We start from the raw sequence: 6,480 nt of genomic DNA, 5'->3' as shown, positions 1-6,480 counted from the left end.
ATGGCCCTAAATAAACTTCTCTCTTTCTCCTACCCTCCCTCCCTCTCTCTCTCTCTCCATCCCTCCCTCCCTCCCTCTCCCTCCCTCATAATCTTTTGGGGAGCTTCTGTTGGGCACATGTTTAGAATTCTCTGGGTGCCTGGAATCCAAACTGCTACTTCAGTTATTTCAGTAGTAAGGCTGGGATATACCTTTTTTCTGCAAAATATTCATTCAGTGAAGCCAGTACTAGACCAAGTGAATGGATTACTTGATTTAGTGATTACTGCATTCACTCATAGTTTGAAATTATGGTTTATTGTCTAAGGCACAGTTGGATGGATTTGCACAGTATACTGTGTTATAAACTGCATTTTGTAAACCATAATTGCTTGATTCATACAGTAATTGCTAAATAAGCAAGTAATTCAGATACTTTGCTTTAAAAGACAAATTGCTTTAAGTCAGTCTACTCTAACCTGGTGCCCTCCAGTTTTGTTAGAACCCCAATTACAAGCATGCAGTTATGGATGTTGCAATTCACATTTGGTGGTGAGAAATTTTCCTAGCCTCTTGGTAGGTGTCCAATATATGTAGACAATTCAGTATGAGGCAATTGTCCTGGGAATAATGCTTCAAATCAGAAGGTAAGCTGAGAAAAAGTTAACCAATAGCTTTGTCCAGTTAACACTTAACCATTCTAAGTGAGTGATTAACAAGGTTACTTCTCATTTGGTCCATTTGATTCTGTACCTCTTGCCAAGTATGAATAGAAGTGTCTCATGATATACATTCCTCCTAAGATTCTTGGTTTTGACTGAAGAGTCATTTGAGTTCTTGTGTCCAATGTACCTTACAAGCATCTCTAACCTACTGCATCTAGTTTGTGTCTGTACTCTATAGTCCCCTGATACCTTAGTTAATATACCAGGTGCATATCTTCCAATCACTCTTTCTATAGAAAGAGCTGCAAGTATTGTATTATTAGAAAAAATTGTAACTAGTTTCAGCTCAAATCTACAAGATCAGTGCTTTTAGCTGCTGGAAAAGATGCAAATAAAGTATTTATTTCACTAAGAAGTGATAGAGCCATTGACCAGACAGAGGTTAAAAAATGAGGAATGGCCACCAGGTATAAAGGAAGAATTAACTTTACCAAATCACATGGAACATTCATCTAAGCCAGCTTTCATTTTTTGTTACTAGACAATTTCAGAAAATATAGATAAGGCAGGTTTTCCTTACTGTTCATCCTCAACAGCTCATGAACTTCTATGTGTTCTGGCTTGAATGCCAATTGGATAAAGTCTATGGTGATGAATGAAGACATACCTTGTGGAGTAATCTGGCATTCTTTCATCAAGCTTGAGAAAGTGAATAGGGTCCTTGGTAGTTAGACTGGTATTACTCATGGACTTGATCCATGACTTTTCTGGCTCTTTTGCAGCATTTAACAAATGGATGTAGGAGGTTATTAGCACTTCATTAGAAAGGTTATAGTTACAGTTGTGCTATCTCCTGAAAAAGCATATCCTGGCTATTTTTCTCCTCGTTTTTTCCTCAAATAATTTTTAGCAGGCCTGCTCATGAAACACTGGTTGATCTGTAGATATTTATGTTGGGGCTTATATTGCAAAAGTGGGTCCCTCTTGGCCCTATTAGATTTCTTGATGGTGTTCAGTATCATTGACCATGGAACATTCTGGACTCCTCACAACAGTTGAAAATTGGGGGAATCATTCTTTGGTAGGTTCACTTCCACCTACATGAATGGTTCCAGCAGGAGCAATGATTGAACCCCTATCTTCTTCTAGGTGTGCTAATTTCCTTTATGTTATTTAACATTTATATTCAACCTCTAAGGAAAATCATCCATTGGTTTAGGAAAAAGTTTCATCAACATATAGATAATACCAAGCTATAAATTATCACCTTGAATTGGGGCCAGAAGGCTGTAAAGGTCTGAATGGGGCAAAACAAAGTCAGATTAAACCCTTCCAAGATGGAGTAGTTATTTATTAATGAACATCTCAGAAGTCTAATAACAATATTCTGGTAGTTACTCTTGATGGAGTCATAGTTCCCTTCATTGGGAAAAGTTACTTTATCACTTGCAATTTTCTCATCATGTGTGCCATTTTGAGAATTTGAATAAATGCAAATCTAGATTGTGTTTAAAAACACTTGTAGCTTTCAGCACAAGAAGTATTTTATACACAGGAAATTATAGGTAAACATAATCAGAAAATTGACATGATATTCTATATTTTTCTCAAAGAAAATATAAAATAAACTCAAGGGAAGGGTTGATAATGGAAGGATATACTTGCCAATCATATTCCTCTGTACAATTATTTAAAAGGTTTGAAGAGGATAAAACATTTTATGGTTTTGACAATGTTTTAACAGAAATGCGTAAATACTGGAGAACATTATTGCTACAATGTATAAACTTTTGTGAAAACGTGAACAGAAGAACAAGTGAGAGTGCATGACAAAATGGGCTAAAAATAATTTTGGTTACAATATACCAAAATACATGTATAAATGTATACAATAAATGTATTGAAAGGATTGAAATTTACAGTATGTTTGAAAGAATTTTTAAATAAAATGATATACCGTTGGTATTTGCCATCAGAGAAATTGTCTAGCAAATGTATCTTAAATTTATGTTGGAAATGTGAACAATATGAAGGGACATTTTTTGGGTCTGGTGGATGTGTAAAAATAAAAAATGTGGATATAAAGTATACACTAATTCAGAAGATTTTAAAGACTAATATACAATTGAAACCAGAGGCTTTTATTTTGGGTCTGGACAGACAGAAAAAAGACATGGAACTTTGTTTTTATATATGACAATTGCAGCCAGATTATTATATGCTGATTAAGGTAAAGACATTTACATTTATGGCTGACAGGAAATCCTTTACAAACATTTTGCATGAAAGTGAAAAAATGCACTTGTGACATGTGGTTTTGATGATTAGGGAAAAAAAGTGAAAAAAGTGAACTTTTTTGGAACTATAGAGTAAGAAATAACTTTGCAATTATACTTGTATTTGCTGTAAAGAAAATCAGAATCTGGGCTTCCGGTTTAGGCGTTACCTGCAGGAGTTGTTTTGTTTTTAACAGCTCCGGACCCTTGGCTGCGTTAAGCTGTCTAAACAGCATCCATCAACTGTTTGACAGTTTGATTACCTCTCCTTCGGGCATAGAAGGAGGGGTGAGAAGCTGTGTTTGGGAAATGCTACATTCAACCTCCCCCAGAACATAAATCTGGGGTGTGGAAGGTGTGAGCCGCCCTATGACCCAGTGAATTCTCTGCACCAAGGATTTTTTCTGCCTTTTTGCAGAACGTCCACCCTCAGCTCAATGATTGATTTATACCTGATTCCAACACGGGCAGACAGATACAGGAGAACTTCTAATTGTATGTATTACAGACTTTAACTCCATTTTTTTTTAAAAAAATTCCTTCTGATAAACTTCGTGGCAGAAAGACAAAGACAAAGATGGCACCAAACAGCTTTGTAGGCATGGTTATGCTGTGATATTACATATTTTAACGGAGCTTAATCTATTATAGAGTTCAAGACGGGACTAAGAAATTCCAGATAGTTTATGACTGAAAAAGTGAGGAATGTTATAATCTGTTTAGAGTTAGCCTAACAAAAGAGGAGTTAAAGCTCAAATGAAAGATGATACTAACTTTCTTTAAGTTTATTTTAGAATATCTTTGTTAAAGATTTATACCCTGTATCTGTTCTGGGAAGTCGGTGGGGGGAAGGTTGAGGGGCGATTGTGCTTGGGTGGGGAGGGTGGGGGAGGGGAGATAAATATTTGTAAAAGTCTTTTTTTCCAAAAAAATTCAAAAAAAAAAATCAGAATCTGCTTCTATTTCTTTTTAACTTTTCTTTTTCTTCCCTTGTCTTGTTTCTTTTTCTGTGTTCCTTTTTTATTATTAGGTTTAGTTAGTTTTATCTTTAAAATATTTAATAACATGTATGTATTTAAAAAATCCTCCTTAATCCTTGGTTTCCAGGATGCCAAAATGACATTACTCATTCCGCAATCATCATCTATTAGACTATCATAACATTTTCCATGAGGAGCAGCCTTTGGAGATGATCCAGAAGCTGAGACGGGTAAAAAACAAGGAATCAAAATTATTTTGCTATCACTATATAATTAGATGTTAAAGTTCCTACACAATTTACCAGCCTATGTAAATTATAGAACTGTGTTGATTGTGGTGACCAAATAGAGCAGCGATGGTGAACATTTTTTGGCTCATGTGCCAAAATCGAGGGGAGCACAGGGGGGTTGTGCATGGGTGTGCCACACCCATAGCACAGGGGGTTCGTGCATGGGAGTGCCACACCCATAATGCAATGTGCAACCCCCAGCACACATGAACACATGACAGGCCCTGCCCCCCATTTTTTGCATGCTTTTTTTGCCCTCCCCAGGCTCCAGAGGCTTTCACCTGGGGAGGGCGAAAACAGCCTCCCCCACCCCCGGAGTGCAAAAAAACGGCTCTACAGGAAAACCAGAAGTTCGAGAACGGACTTCCAGTTTGCCTGTAGGGCCAGTTAAGCCCTCTAGAGCCTTGAGGCCTTCCAGAGGCTTCCCTGAAGGCCACAGAGAATGAAAAACGACCCTACGATCAAACCGGAAGTCACTTCCTGTTTGTCCGTAGGGCCATTTTTAGTCCTCCGGAGCCTTCAGAAACCTTCAGGCGGCTTCCCTGAAGGTTCCGGAGGGCTTAACCAGAAGTGACTTCTGGTTTGCTTGTAGGGTCCTTTTTCGTTCTCCGGACCCTTCAGGGAAGCTTCCGGAAGGCCCCTGAAGGCTCCGGAGGGCTTAAACCAACCCTACGAGGAAACCAGAAGTCTGTTCCCGAACTTCCAGTTTGCCCCTAGGGCTAGTTTTTTGCACTCCTGAGGCTTCAGGGAAGTTCCTGAAGCCTCTGGAGGGCCTCAAGGGGAGGGTGTGCCTATAAAGCCTCTGGAGCCTGGGGAGGGTGAAAAATGGCCTCAAAAAAAGGCTAAAGTTAGCAGGCCAGTGTGCTCATTCGTGCTGGCCAGCTGACAGGGCAGCGTCTCCCGTCCCCAGACAAATGGCTCTGTGTGCCACCTGTGGCATGCGTGACATAGGTTCACCATCCCGGACATAGAGGAAACAAATGTAAGATCAATATAATTGAAATGTATACTACATTAAAATTAAGATATAGTTTAAGAGGAATTTCAATGAATGTGTATTTTAAGAGGGATTAACCCCTGATAGGTATTTCACATACAAATGAGAAAAAACAATATTTAAGTCCTTGCCAGAGAGTAGACCTTTGCCTGGTCTTTCCCATTGCTTTCAGAAATTATCAATGCCTTTGAAAATAATGCCATGATATGTTGTATTAGTTGTATAAATATACTTTATATAATAGTATTATAGAAATAAATTATATTTATTTTCTTTTCATGCAGCAAAACATGCACAAATCATGTGAAAAGATAAATAAAGCTCCATCATGAGCAACTCTGGAATAAAATAAGGGATTGCATTTACATTTCACAGATGAATACAAATGTTACTTTGACAAAGAAAAAAAAAGGCATCTGTGATTTACATGACATAAACTAAACAAGTTTATTTGAAAAAGACTCAGGAAGCAACTGTCAAAGTTAGTGATATATAAATTGTCTGCTAGATTATTTCTGGATGTACAAAGCCAAATAAAAGCAGGATTAATGTAAAGGGCTGCAATTTTAGCCAGCTATCTTATAGATCTACTCCTTTCAACTTCCTCATAAATGGAAAATTACTTTAAAATCAACAGTATTCTGGCCTCTGGATTCATGAGTTTATGAAGATTTATGAGCAACTATAAAAGAAAATTGCTTTCTTATCCAGCTTTTTTTCATGCAGACACATAGGAGCAAAGCAGAGATGAAAAATGGGCAGAGAAGCTGCTGTGTGACATGCTATTCCTGGGGACCACGATGCCCACCAGGCTACCACAGAAGGGCATTTGTTGGTTTTACAATTGGTTTCTTTTTTTAAAAAGGCAAGGAAACATCAGTCTGCCAGCCATTGCAAAAGCAGCTGGAGTACCAGCCAAGGCAGCTGCTTCCAAGCAAATCAAAACTATCCTTCTTTTGCTGGGTCATTTGGCATCAGCTCACTGGATACACTTACTCATGGACTGAGCCAGATACAATTGAGCATGTCATACATACGCACTCTCTGCACTCTTTGCATTCACTCTGAAGTGTAGTTTGTATGATTCTGAAACAGTATCTTCTGTATACCCAGCTATGAACTCTTAGCTTATGCTACTCCCGGTTGTGTTCTATAAAAAGTTATACAATGAATCTAAGTTGCCCTAGACTAGTGTCTATGGAGATTCTCAGTCATCCAGGTCATGCTTGCCCCAAAGGTGCTTTTTCAAGAAGCAACTGGGCTTTCTTGTTTTTCTTTGGAGACGTTTTGCTT

The sequence above is a fragment of the Thamnophis sirtalis genome, unplaced genomic scaffold (assembly GCF_051295495.1).
Source record: "Thamnophis sirtalis isolate CommonGarterSnake01/CBP01778 unplaced genomic scaffold, rThaSir2_p1.2 scaffold_1, whole genome shotgun sequence".
Lineage (NCBI taxonomy): Eukaryota > Metazoa > Chordata > Lepidosauria > Squamata > Natricidae > Thamnophis > Thamnophis sirtalis.
This window is presented reverse-complemented; position numbering follows the sequence as displayed.